The sequence below is a fragment of the Humulus lupulus genome, chromosome 7, assembly GCF_963169125.1.
Source record: "Humulus lupulus chromosome 7, drHumLupu1.1, whole genome shotgun sequence".
Taxonomy (NCBI): domain Eukaryota; kingdom Viridiplantae; phylum Streptophyta; class Magnoliopsida; order Rosales; family Cannabaceae; genus Humulus; species Humulus lupulus.
The window spans coordinates 205074556-205088929 of NC_084799.1; the positions used below are offsets into that span (position 1 = coordinate 205074556).

Sequence of the window (14374 nt, forward strand, 5' to 3'; positions counted from 1 at the left end):
TGGGGCACTGTCACAAATCTGGAATTTGTGACAGTGCCCCACTGACGCAAATGCCACTTTGGTTTGCGTCAGTACGACACTGCCACAAATGTTAAAAAGAGTTTTTTTGCGTCAGTTGGGAACTGTCACATAAAGTATTAACTAGAGAAATTGCAAATGTTTATGCTAATTTTCCTGGCCTAATTTGATAAAAAAAACAGCAGCAAAAACAGAAAAACAATAGTAAATTTGAAATTAAATTAAATTAAAAAAAAGTTAATAAAAAAAAGAAATTATAATAAAAAAAATTCTAAAAAAATAAAATGTTAAAATGGAAAGTTTAAACCTAAAACAATTACATAATCATTAATATAAAACTATCCAAAAATTAAAAAATTCGAAATATAGTCAATTTATAAAAAAAAAATCACAAAAATTAAATTTAAATCATAAAAATTAATAAAATTGCACTTACTTGTGGTAATTGAACAATGTGGGTCTTGAAGTAGAAAACCCAAAAAAACCAAGAAAGTTTATGGGTTTTCAAACAATAATCTTCAAAAATACAAAATCTATACAAAAAAAAAAAAAAAAACTATATATAAGTTTCATAAACATATATACATCATTGTTTTTACATTAAAATTGATAAAAATGTACCAAAATGAGAAAAAATCGAAAGGGGCGCCAATAGATTCTTCAGTTTATGTTTTTGAAATTTAGGTATAATGGGGTGTCTGTTTGGGGACGAAGGGGGTTTATTTAGCAAAATGGTCGTTTGTGTCAGTGCCCCACTGATGGTAACTGCACGTTTCCGTCAGTGGGGCACTGACGCTGTTAATGGTACGTTTGCGTCAGTGGGCCACTGACGCAAACGACCCCATTAAACACCGTCAGTGTACGTTATGACGCAATTGCTCCCTCATTTGTGGTAGTGCCCAACTGACACAAATGCTAATTTTTGGTCAACAGCGTCAGTCAACTGCGTTGACTGACGCGTTTGACTGACACAATTGTCGTTTTTTGTAGTAGTGTAAACACTTTAATTTCTTATGTTTTAGTTTAAAATTATCTCCTCATTGAGATTAATTTAAACATATCACCATCTTTAACAAAAATGAATAAAGTTCTCTTTAATCACTAGTGGTGTAAATATTCAAAATTGCTTCTCCAATTTTAAAATGTCTCCTCATTGAATATTTAAGAATTATTATTACTAAATAGTTCTCAAATTTTCATTTGACCACACTCTAGACTATAAGTCTATTTAGTCAATATGTCGTCCCACAATTTTTTAATCCACTTTGATCCATTTTTCTTGCAATGGCAAGACACAACCATTAAAAGATGTAACCCCCTTAGGTTCATCTTTTCTTATCTCATAAAATGAGATGCTCATCTTTTAAGTGAGAAAATTTTAAATTCTCAAATAATTCTTTTATTCACAAGTCACATACTAACAATAATATAGGATAAAACCTAATCAAATCTCACAAATGTTTAAATGATTATATTTCAATATAATTTCACATAGTTGTCAACATATATATGACTTATATTATACTAACATGACTCTTTATTAATATGTAAACATAAATTACAAATATCATACACATATGATTTCACATTTTTATTGATTCACAAAATCAATATATTTATGCATGTCATATAAAACTCATAAAATTGTCATTCTAATAATTTTATCATTATCACGTAATAAGACAGTTCTATAACATGCTAGCACATTACCCAATAATCTACTAGATTATTTACACATTAATCACAAATAACAAAAACTCAAGATATTAAATTATCTTTTAATCTAACTACTATATTTGAGAAAAACAAAGGAGATTAGAAAACAATGAACCCCATTTAAAAAAAAAAAATTCTTCTTCTCATTTCTATCACTATATGAAAACCATTAGATCTTCTAAGAAAACAAAAGAAGAATATTACCTTATATTACCATCTTTTCAAAGTTGGATCCTCACAAGATCTCTATGGTTTCTCCTTCCATTGAAAAGGAAAAAAAAAAGCTTTTGATTATTAGAGAATATATTTTTATACTCAATGGAAATATGGAAAAACCAAAATAGAACTCTATGCAAAAATACAATAGACAAGATAATATTGATTACAGAAATATTACAACTCAATTGCTCAAAATACAAGTAAATAGAAAGATGTAGAAGAAGAATATTACAAACTTAAAACAATAATAATACAAGTAAATAAGATCAACAAGATCAAAAGAATGAAAATAAAACCAATAAAAAGAACAAAATCTCACACAACCAAAGTGTAGAGTAGTGGGGATCACCAACTTGAACAAGGTTCAAAACCTTTGTCCAAAAGCTTATTTCCCCCTATTCTCTAAGCACTAAGGGATCTCTCTAGGAAATAGCTCTCTTGAATTATCAAGCATCTATGGTGTATTTTCCAGCCAAGTGCTTTATGGATGGAAAATTGTGTGTCTTACAAGTGAGCATTAGGCTCCTATTTATAGAGTTTGAGACACCCTTTGAATTTCAAATTCCACCAACTCTCATGGCTGTTACCAATGTTTAATTGGATGTTTATGGAATTAAAATGGAGATTTGAGAGTTATTTAGGATGTTAGAATCGTTCAATTTGGAAAAAAAACTGAAAAACCAAGTTGGTTGTCAGCCTCAGTGGCTGCGGCCAGGATTATCAGTGGCTGTGGCCACTGGCCTTTTTCCCCCAGGCCGCGGCCAGGGAATGACAGTGGCTGCGGCCACAACTTGTTTTCAGCACAAAAAAAATTCATTTTCCAAAACATTCCAAAACGTCCCAAATCCTTTCCCACATGATTTTGTAACCTCCAAACACATATTGGGAGTTAAAAACATGTCTCCAACAGCCATATTTCATTACAGCTTTGTGAAATTCAATCTCAAATGTGTAACATATAATATACACATTATTGGATAATATTTGGGAGTTACAAATTTGTAACTGATTTTGTAACTCCAAAATATGTCACATTTGGGCACACACATGTGTCTAATTTTGTGACTCTCAATAATATGTTACAAGTGTGACAAATCACGATTTGTCACATTATTTAATCTAACATTATATTATATGAAATAATATAACAATTAACGCATTTAATTAGTATTATTAATGTAGATATTTATTTTGAATTTAAACACTTGATTGTAACTTCCATGAATTGGGGGAAGATATTCCTACAATCAGGTTTATAAATAGCTTGGACTAGGCCATTTGTAGACACGCACAAATTTGTACTGAAAATAAACTCTGCCAAATTGCTTTCATGCGAAACTTTGAGAGAGTGTTCATAATAACAACGACTCGTGGACATAGGCATATTTTAACTGCTGAACCACGTTAAAATCTCTGATTTCTTCTATTTTATTTAATTCATTGCTTACTGCTCTACATAATTAAGTTGACGAAAAACAACCTCAACAAAAAACAAATAAACATTTATATTATTAAAAAAAAATACGACTCACAAGAAGTAAAATAAATAATACTTTTGTGGATATAATTTTTATTTTTAAAGATTTATACTTTCTTGGGCTTATGTTTTGTCTCATACTTATTTAGACCATACATACCTTAAAGATGTGAGAGTTACATTTGCCATCCCATCAATTACTTTCTCTAAAATAAGTAATTATAGTTAATATTTAATTACATACAAATATGTTCCCAACACTAAAATAAAAAGAATTACAAAGTCCTTTTTGAAGTTAAAATTTCTCTAATTTTCATCTATATAATCACCAAATTCAGTTTTAACTTATAAAAAATACTTCTTTAAAACTTTTATAGGTTTTAACAAGTGTAGTTTTAATTTTTTAGCATAATTTTTTGGGCCCCTTTAACCATTTCCTAGGTCTGCCACTGGTCAGAACCAGCCTGGTGGCTCAATCCCACTTCAAGTGGTAATTGGTAATTTAAGTGTATTGGCAAGTCGTTCTAGTATCATAAATATTATTTACAAACCACATTTTTATACATTTTAATAACGTAAATCATGTGTTTTCAAGCTAATTTTAATGTAGAGTTTAATCTCATTTTTTATGGAAGGATTTAGAGGGAGTTTTCTTGTGTTTTCTATGTGGGAATAAATTTCTAGATATATGCGTGTAAGAACCTTGACAAGGTAACCAAAATCATAAGTGCTATGGAAAGGTAACCCAGGTTATACCATTGTTGAAGACAAGTCTGTACTGCATCTGCATCATGAGTTGGGAAAAGCGAGCAGAGTCGATTCCTTCCCAGCGGTTTTGTTCGAAATCGATGCCTTGCCTCCTTAACAGTTCGATGGAGTCTTGTGTGTGCGTACATGTCGCACCATATATCGAAATCTCTCAAGTTAAATTCCCAAACAAAGTGATTTTGACTGCCTAAGTATGGCAAGTTTCCATGGGAATCGGTGAGTGTGGACCGAGTTGAATGAGGTTGAGAATGTCTACGTTTTGTTTCATAATTGCGTAGTGGTGGATTGGGTTGTTTATTTGGTCAATAACACAACCAATAAACTCAAATTGTGTTGCCATACTTGTCGAATGGTTTTCTTGTTTGATGTTGGATTTGGGTATTCATTTTTGGAAAAATTATAAGGAAAAGCTATTGCTTCTGTCAGCTATATATATATATATATATACTAGGTAGAAGCAACGTGCATGTTTGCTTAGTTTTAAAGTTATAAACATTGTTATAAATTTTAATAAAACATGATTCACTATTTAAATTAATATATTTATATATATATATATAATAGATTGAATTAGCTCAATAGCATATATAAATATTTATGTGAATAATATCTACATATATATGATATCTAAACACAATGTTGACATAAATATATATATTTATATGACATATATATAAAATAAAATAATATTTAAAAAGAAATTAATAATATAAATAAAATAAGAATAGAAAAAGTTATAGTGTAGATAATAGTATACGTGCATTAACTATTTTTAGTTTTTAATGTATCTCACAATGTTCTTTGGTAAATTCGATGAAGAAAAATAACTTAAATTACTTGATAAAAAATAATCTATCACACAAATTTATAAGATAAAAAATGTATATGAATGCCTTTATTATTTTTAAATAAATATGATTTAATTATTTAATTTATTATAAAATATCTTTAAAATATCATATTTTAATTAATTAATTAATTTTTTTGTTTAAGTTTATGTTTGTTCTAGTTTTTTAATTTGGTAGTGACAACAAAATGTTATATATTATATGTTTAATATAATATTAAGTTTAAGTTTAATTAAATTTTATTTAAGTTATAAAAATATGATTTTATTATTTTTAAATAATTATCATTGTAAAATATCTCAAAAATATCATATTTTAATTTGTTTAATTAATCATTTATTATATTTTATTTAAGTTTAACTCATGTTTATAATCTATAGTTAAGTATAAAAATATTCTATTAAATACAATAATATTCCGTTATAGTTAACGGAAAAAAAATAAAAAATCGTTAAAACCAAGAATTTCCGTTATCTACACACTTTTTATATAAAAGAGATATATGTATATCTGATGAGATTACATATAACTCTAGATCTTATAGGAATATGATTTATGTTTTTATTAGTCTTTATTTATAATATTATAAATTAATTGAACAAATTAAGCTAAATAAATGCTAAAAAAATATTAGAAGTATCTAATCCAATCAAATACATAAGTAATGAGACACATCTGATGGTTAAAACCGATCTAATCCAATGGATAATCGGATTGGATCGGTTGAGATAAATTAATTGGATCAGATCAGATGTAAAAATTCAACATCTAATAAATAATTAGATCAGATTAGATAAGTCTAAAAATATTAAATGTAATCTACTGAAAATCCCTAGCTTAAACTGTTAACGTATTGTTATCAAATAAAAACGCGAGTCACATGTGATCTTTAATGAGTGGAAATAAATTATAACACTTTCACTTTTAACTTTGGATTTCCAAAATCTCTTTTTGAAGAATCTACTCTTTTAGCTACAATGCCCAATTTTTTTTGTAAATTCAACCAAGGCCTATAATTTTTAGGGCAATCTTTTATTTATATTTTCCTAAAATTTGCCATTTCTTCTCTTCCATTCCATCCCTCCCAAACGACAGTGCATTGCATTGTATTTGGTAATTGTTGATGTTATATATTTAGAATATTTAAAAACTTTTGTTCCTCACACCAACTATCGATTTTCGTAGTATATATTATAATAAATTCATTCTTCTTACAATATCTAGAGAGGTATTTTCATCTTTGTCTTTTTATTCTTATACATTTATTAAAGTAATTTGATATTTCTTGTTTGTATCTGTCCAACTCCAACATGGGTCTAAAGAAATGATGATGATATAAATATTAACAGCTGCAAGTATCTATTGTGTATGAGGATTTATTTGCAAAAATATTGATATTGGGGACTAAAGTGTCAAAGCCAGAACATATTGAGGTTTTTTGCTGCAAATAAGCCTAAAATAAAGTAGGTAAACTTCGTGTTCCAAATGTTGTAGATACTAATTGATCAGTATCAGTAATTGTTTCTTTTCTTTGATGTAACAATTAATTTTTTTATTTAAGGTCTGATAATTGTAATGCTAATGTTTTTCTAAACCTCATTTACTTATATGATTGGTTGAAAATGTTATGAAAAAACCTCATAGAGAATTGCTTTGAATAGATTTATGTAACTGATATCACTTGCTGATAGACATTGCACACAATCTATTCTATACAAGATACTGTTTGTTATTGAGTGATTGAGTAGTGACATTTGCTTATAGAGCTTTCTAAGTTACCAGATTATCATATCAGCATGAATAACAATTACTTTCATCTACATGAACCATACTTTTTCCTGCTGTTTTTCACAAGATTTTTTTGGGTTCCAAATTCTGAAGTGGTTGTTGTCAACTTTTGAGGTCACCCCAGCATAAATCTAACCCTGTGCTTATGGAGGGAGGATATAGTGTGAGTGTGACTCATGACACTGAACGGGGCGAAGTGTGTCATTTTGTAACGCCCTACTTCCTTAGAGCCATTACTAAGGAGTTTTAAAAGTGCTTTTAACTCGCTAATCGAGGTGTTAAGGCAAACGTGTAATCAAACCATAAACAGAGTCTTAAACCTTGAAAATAATTCCATTAACTGAAAATCATAAAACGTTTAACATTTGAGATCCCAAAATACTGTTTATAGATATTTACAAGTTGTAACGACTCTAAGGAAGTAGGGCATTACACATTTGGCCAGACAAGCAGTGGCAGTTCTGTTGGAAAGAAAATTGAGTGAATGAGAAATTGATGCCTAAAATGGTAATGATTTAGCAAATCACTTTGATTAAATATGAGATTATCTGAATATTGTGTGATTTATTCTGAATGATTTTGGCAAATCACTTTGGTCAAAATTTAGATATCAGAATATTGTGTGATTAATTTTGATTGATTGTTAAAAAATCACTTTGATTAACGACTGATATTACCAGAATAAGTGTGATTAATTCTGATTGATTTTCAGAAAATCACTTTGTGTAACTGTTGATATTACTAGAATAAATTTGGTTAATTTTGTTTGATTTTCAGAAATTAAGATTCCAGATTTGTTGGATATTTGTATATTAATGCACTGGATTCTCACATATTTTCAACTCTCCATGAAGCTTATAAAAAGAAGCTTCTCTTAATCTAGGACACATAGATACAAAGTATCACACACAATAATCTTAGTCTCTTTCGTCTCTGCAGTATTTTTTGTTGATAGAGAGAAGGTTTGTTTCGAGTTCGTCTAAGCAGACGCAGTGGTGCTTTCGTCTTGCTTGATAGCTGTTGTATCCTAGGAATTGGTTGCTCACGAATCCTCTAACACCGTTCAAGTAGAGGGCACAAATCTGACTATATTTTTTGTATTTCCATTCTTCAATTAAATATATTAATATATATGTATCGTTCTTCACCGGTATATTACTTCTAACAAGTTCTTCAATAAGAAGGCGGTCTTTAAATCTATCAGGCATTCTACCCTCACATATAGATGATATTGGATAACTAAATAACAAGTTTATAGTGTATTGAATTCAGATTAGGCTTGACATCATGCCAGAAACATACAGTTTCTTGTGTGTATTTTTACTCTCATTTGATTTTAAATGCAGAATGACAATATAGAGTTATCAAAGCTGTTGGAGTACAGTTCATGCCTTGCTCATTTAGCTGTTTTTGGGATTTTGGGGGTAAGATACATAAGCATCTCTTTCAATATCAGACACTGTATTTTGCATTGTTTTTGTACTAGTCTGTTTTATATGCTGGTTTTTTTTCTTCTTTATCTCAGTTGGTGTTTCTTTAGCAGATTTGTTTGGGATATTATTTCTACTTGCAACCTAATAACCCACAACAGATTTGTTTACTTCAGAGTGGAACTACTCATAAAATTTGTGTAGTTTTGCTCAGCTAAAAATAATAAGAGGGAAAGCTTGAAATTACCATTATCTTTCATACATGTACAAAAATTTAAGTTAATAGGGTGACCAAAGTATAGGTAGTTGTTGATGGAACTTGAGAACTACTATCTGTGGTAAAAAATACTATTTATGTATCTTATAAAAAAGTTGAATTTGGATAGAATCTGGAAGAAAACATAACAGAAAAACAGAACTCTAATAGCTTCAGCTAAGATAAATTATTTACATTAACAAGAAGTTCAAATAATTTAAAAATCAAACTTGAATGATTTAAGACTTCCATTCAAGCTGGAGAAAATGTATTTATCATGCTCAATTTGTGCAACAATTTCTTGAAACTCATTCTTTACAGTCCTTAGGTAAGAACTCAATGCAAATCATTCCATCTTCAACCATCTTATAAAATGAAATGTCAGTCTAATTCTACATGTTAACTACACACTTGAGGCACCAGGTTATCAGATATGTTTATAGCTGCTTAATTGTCATGACACTTGTTATGCAAAGCTAGTGATCACACACAAACCAGAAAATGGTATCTCAAGCACCCAAAAACACACACACACACACTCGAACCAGAAAAGAACACACTATGTTCGTGGTTCAGAAGGATTGCTCCAACTTACATCCACGGGAAAACCAACTCTCTAGATTCTTTATTGCTCTGATGATGATTACATCTACGAGCACGAGCCTATTTATAGACATAGGACTCGAATATTACAACATAACTAACTTAACTGTTTTACAAGGCTGTTAGTTACACTTAGCCAAAAATCAGCTATATGAAGCTTTATATACTAGCCATACAGAATGTACATTAACAATCAACATATCACAATCCTCTAGTTAAGGATTGAGTTTTGCTTCTCCAATTTACCTTTACTTCTCCAAGTTATCATTCTTGTCAAAACAAAAGAGCATTGTCCTGAAGTAATTCTTTTGTCATTGGCTAACTAAAATTATTGGGTCTCATCTGGTAATATACATATCATCTATCTGTATGTTAACTGCTATGGTAGCTTTTATGACTATGGTGTATTCCCTAATAGGAGTGGAAGATCACAGAAATCCAACATTTTATGTAGTGCCCTACTAGCTAGATCAGTTTGCAGCAAGGTTTTACTCAATACATTGAGCTCAAAATGATAATTTGTCTTAACAATGTGAAACCATGCAACTAATCTTGTTATGTTGTATGGTCTGTTTGATATTTGTTATAAATTGTATTTCTTAAATTTTGACCAGAAGATAGATTATTCTTTTCTATAATTTTATATGGTAATTTTTGTATACAACTTGATTAAGTAACTAAAGTTATAATTAGGTTATGCTCTCATCAACATATCTTTCCTGTTACAATATGCACAGGTGTTATGGTTTCTCTCTCCCTCTCACTCTATAAATATATGGGACAATTCTTCTATAGGGGTTTCACTTTAAGCCCTACCAGTAGGGCTCTCAATGTTTCTCGACCCGTGAATAGTTTTCGACGCGACTTTTTTTATGAATGTGTATATTGTAGCTATTTAGAGCATCCTGCAAATTTTTAGAAAATTCCAAATACTTTATAATACCGAAAACTATGTTCAAACATGTTGTTTTCCACGAGCATAAAAATAATTAGTCAAGCGTGTAACAACATGTTTGAACTTAGTTTTCGGTACTGTAAACTATTCGGAATTTTCTGAAAATTTGCAGGATACTATAAATAGCTACAATATATACGGTCATATAAAAAAATTGCGCCGAAAACTGTCCACGGGTCGAGAACACTGAGAGTTCCACCGGTAGGGCTTAAAGTAAAGCCCTATAGGAGAATTCCCCTAAATATATATATGTATGTATAATGTATATTTAATATGATCCTTCTATATACTTTTCTATTGATCCATCTCCACACGTGTCAATCAATCATAATTACTCACACAATGTGAAGTTTGTATCTTGATTCACCTCAGCCCATCTTTTAGTTATATTTAGTTAATAACAAGACTGTTATTACAGTTAGTTTTGTTATTCCTTTTGAACCACTTCTCTCACCTTTGTAATTAGTGAGCCTATATATAAAGGCTTTTGCTCTTTCATTGAAAAACTGAGAGGCTGAGAGTATTGTGAGACTAGAATGAGATAAAAAGTTCTGTAGCTCAAAGAAAAGTGTTCTTTGAATAGGTTGTAATCTTCAAACTCATTCGTAGGGGAAAAGACTAGGGAGAAACCTCTCTGCCTTGGATGTAGGATCACACTTTGTGATCAGAACCAAGTAAAAACTTGGTGTTCTTCTTCTCTATTCAAATTTATTTTTTACTTTGTTTAAGTTTTTGCAATTACTTCTGTGTTTTGTCATTTTATGTTTTGTATGTGTGCTAGTTATTTTGGGTTTTGGGTCATGTGTGTGCATGTGCTTTGGTGTTAAAGAGTTGAGTATAAAGATCCTCACACACACCTAGTGATGCACACCGGGCGGGAATTGGCGGGGAGTTCTCCCCCGTCCCCGTCCCTATTTATATTTCTAATCCTCATCCCCGCCCCATCCCCGCTTATTTTCTGTCGGGGACGAGGTGGGGAATCCCCTATTGGGGCGAGGAATCCCCATGGGGAACCCATTTATTTAAAAAATAAATTTTAAATTAAAATTTTAAAATAAAAATCGTATATTATATGTAAATTAAAATATTGCACAATATTTATTAGTTAAAATATTAAACATTATCTTAAATAAAATTTAAAATAGTAAAAAAGTTACTAATATACCACAAAAACACATAAAGAAATATATAAAATACCTATAAAATATTATAAAAATATATAAAAATTTAAACAGGCCCCCGTCGGGATGGGGAATGCTATTCCCATCCCCACCCCATTTAACATTCGGGGTTTGAAAGTTATCCCCGTTCCCCATTTAGAGTGGAATTCCCCGCCCCATTAGGTGCGGGTCCCACGGGGCCATCAATCTTTCAAATAGAGTGTGTTTTTCAGTTTTAATTATTAGGAGGAAATTGTACTGCACATGATTTCATGATTGTTGATGTTGTATTCAATTCCCAAGAGCCTTTTATTTATGTGCTTCCAGCCTTGCAAATAACTTTTGTTATATTTGATCATGTAGCTGCTGAAAAATACAAGACACTTTTCTAGCCACAATTTTCTGTATTATTTCGGGTTGGCTCTTTGTTAATGGGATGGTTTGGTGTTGTCTTTAAAGGAGACATATCCCGAGTCTCCGAGTTTCTATCCATTGGTTTATCAAGTGGTTACTGGAGAAGCCTTACAACTTTCAATGGTGGGAACCAGAAAATGCTTGAACTTAGTGGTTGAAAGTCATTGGGTTTCAGCTGTGCTTGGTTTTCCAATAGGTAATAAGATGCCAATATTGTACGTAGGCGCCATATCCAATGATGGCCTTGACAAGTGTAAATATCTTTGTTTGAGCTATATATGGCTGAATTACTTTGATCAATGCAGCTGATCCATTTTATATTTATTTGCAACCTTGTTTCTTGCTGCCTACTCCATCATTTTTGGGATTGAGACAGCTAAGGGTTTTAGGCACATTCTTGAAAAAAGATTAAAAAAATCAAGAAAGTGGTATGCACAATTCTGGTAGCATATGGAGAGTGGACATTTTTGAGCATCACATGGCAATAATGGTGGTGTTCATAGTGATGCTAGGCCTGTTGTTGAGTGTGAGTGGCGTATTGTTGAGAGAGGAGTTTAGCAGCAATGGTGATGAAGCTCAACTATGGTTAGGTTGCTTAGTTGGACCACCAGGTGTATGGATTAGGTGGTTCTTAGCTCGACTTAATGGACGCGGATTAGGAAGGACATGTCTGTTGAGATGGATTCCTTTCGGCACTCTAATTGCCAATGTCTCTGCATCATGCGTGGTGGCAGTGACAAGAATCATGGGACTCCATCTAAAAACCAATTGGTGGTTATTGGAGTTACTCATGTTCTTATTAATGACTCAATATTCTTACATTTATTCTATGCACCATACTCCAATATCCCCTCAAGACGGTGGCAATTTTTCGCTCACCAATCTTGAATCACCTGATCACAAGTGGCTCTTTTTCAGCTCGCTTATCTTTTTGAATCTCCCTGATCATAAGTATCTCTTTTTCAGCTCGCTTATTTTTTTGGAACTCAAGTTTCTTTTTGCACTATGCGAATCTCGTGCAGCTTAACTCACTATTTGGATCTCAAGTGTCTGTTTGCACTATGCGAATCTCGTGTGGCTTGGCTCACTCTTTGGATTGGTGTGGATCGAATGCCCGCAAAGGGATTGACTCATGATACCATGACAAGAATCATGAGGCTCCATCTAAAAACCAATTGGTGATTACTGAAGTTACTTATGTTCTTATTAATGACTCAATATTCTTACACTTATTCTACGCACCATACTCCAATAAGCAGCACTATCTCTTGTTAGAAAAGAGGTATAATTATCTAATGGATGGAAAGATTTTGGTTACAGTGAGGCAAAGATCATCACAACTTATTTTGATTCATCTCATATACTCTTTATAACCTCATATTTCTGAAGAATCCAACTAATAATTGATCTCTAATTGGCACAGGTGATTATTAACACTTGCAATATCATTAAGTCAGGCACACAACTTGGATATTTGGGTTGTTTGAGTACTGTATCTACCTTCATTGCTAAGTTTAATGCAATGAGAGAAAGCAGTAATCCTTGGAGAGCATATGCATATGCCATAATCACTATATGCATCTTCTTTGGCTTGGGAACCTCATCTATTCTGTACCTATGTGGACAAAAGGATCTAAGTAGCACTAGCATGGCTGAATTCTCTCTCATCTGTACATGTTTTCTATACAACTCAACCTATAACTAAGACAGTGTTAGGTGCATTATAGATGGTTTAGAAAGGAATGTTGCTATTTGGCACCTTCAGGTGCCCAACACCATATGATGTGACATCTTATAGTTGATTAGCGATATCTCATAAGTATTAAATTAAAATGTATGACACCCGATATTGAATTGCACCAATAACTGTGTGTCACTTCTTTGTGGTATTGGGCCCTTAGCAATTATCTTTGGAAGAGAAAAAAACTTGGGCTAACAAGCAAATTAGCCTCCAAATAAGACATTATTTAGATAAATGTCTCTCTTTAAAAAATAATCAATAAATGGCCCATTCCAACAAATTACTACATTAAAATTTCATATGTGTCATTCCCTCTTTACCAGAAAAAATTGAGGGAAATAGATTGAGATTCAATTGCCGACGACCACAGAAGGAAACAATTGACTTCCCCCTCTTTTTCTCGTTGTTTTTTTTTTTTTGCTGAGAAATTTTTTGGTAATATCACTCTCATTCACGTTGTTTTGCTGAGAACTACAATAGAAATGATACAGTATGAGTAATCTAGTAAATTAATGATCTAAAAAGCCATTTTTCTACCATTTTTAAAATGAGGACATTGGACTTCAAATGCACTTAATTTGGGCCATTTGTTATAAATTCTCAAAAAACTTTTTACTAAGTTTGTATTTGTCACCGTTGTTTTTATTTTGGCTACCACAATTTTTATAAAATTTTATATCTATTATGATTATTATATATTTTTTACTTTCTATACTGACCCTACTAAAATCTTTTGTTGGCTCCACAAAAGAAACAGTATATATATTGAGAGAGGGAAAAGAAACAGTATGTTTGAGTCCCAACAAAATTTGGTAATTCTTTTTTAAAAAATATATTCTATTTTTTTATGATAGCAAAAAAAAAAAATGATGAATTAAATTTATATTATAAATAATAATAATTTATTATAAATCTCAAATAAATGATTTTACTTAAATAAAAAAATTAATTGGATTTGGCTATGACATTTTGGGTAAGACA

The 14374-nt window shown here is 31.1% G+C and overlaps 1 pseudogene; it reads left to right on the top strand.

The window, feature by feature from the left end:
• Positions 1 to 707: 707 nt before the first annotated feature.
• LOC133792631 (uncharacterized) lies at positions 708 to 13293 on the top strand (annotated as a pseudogene).
• Positions 13294 to 14374: the final 1081 nt, after the last annotated feature.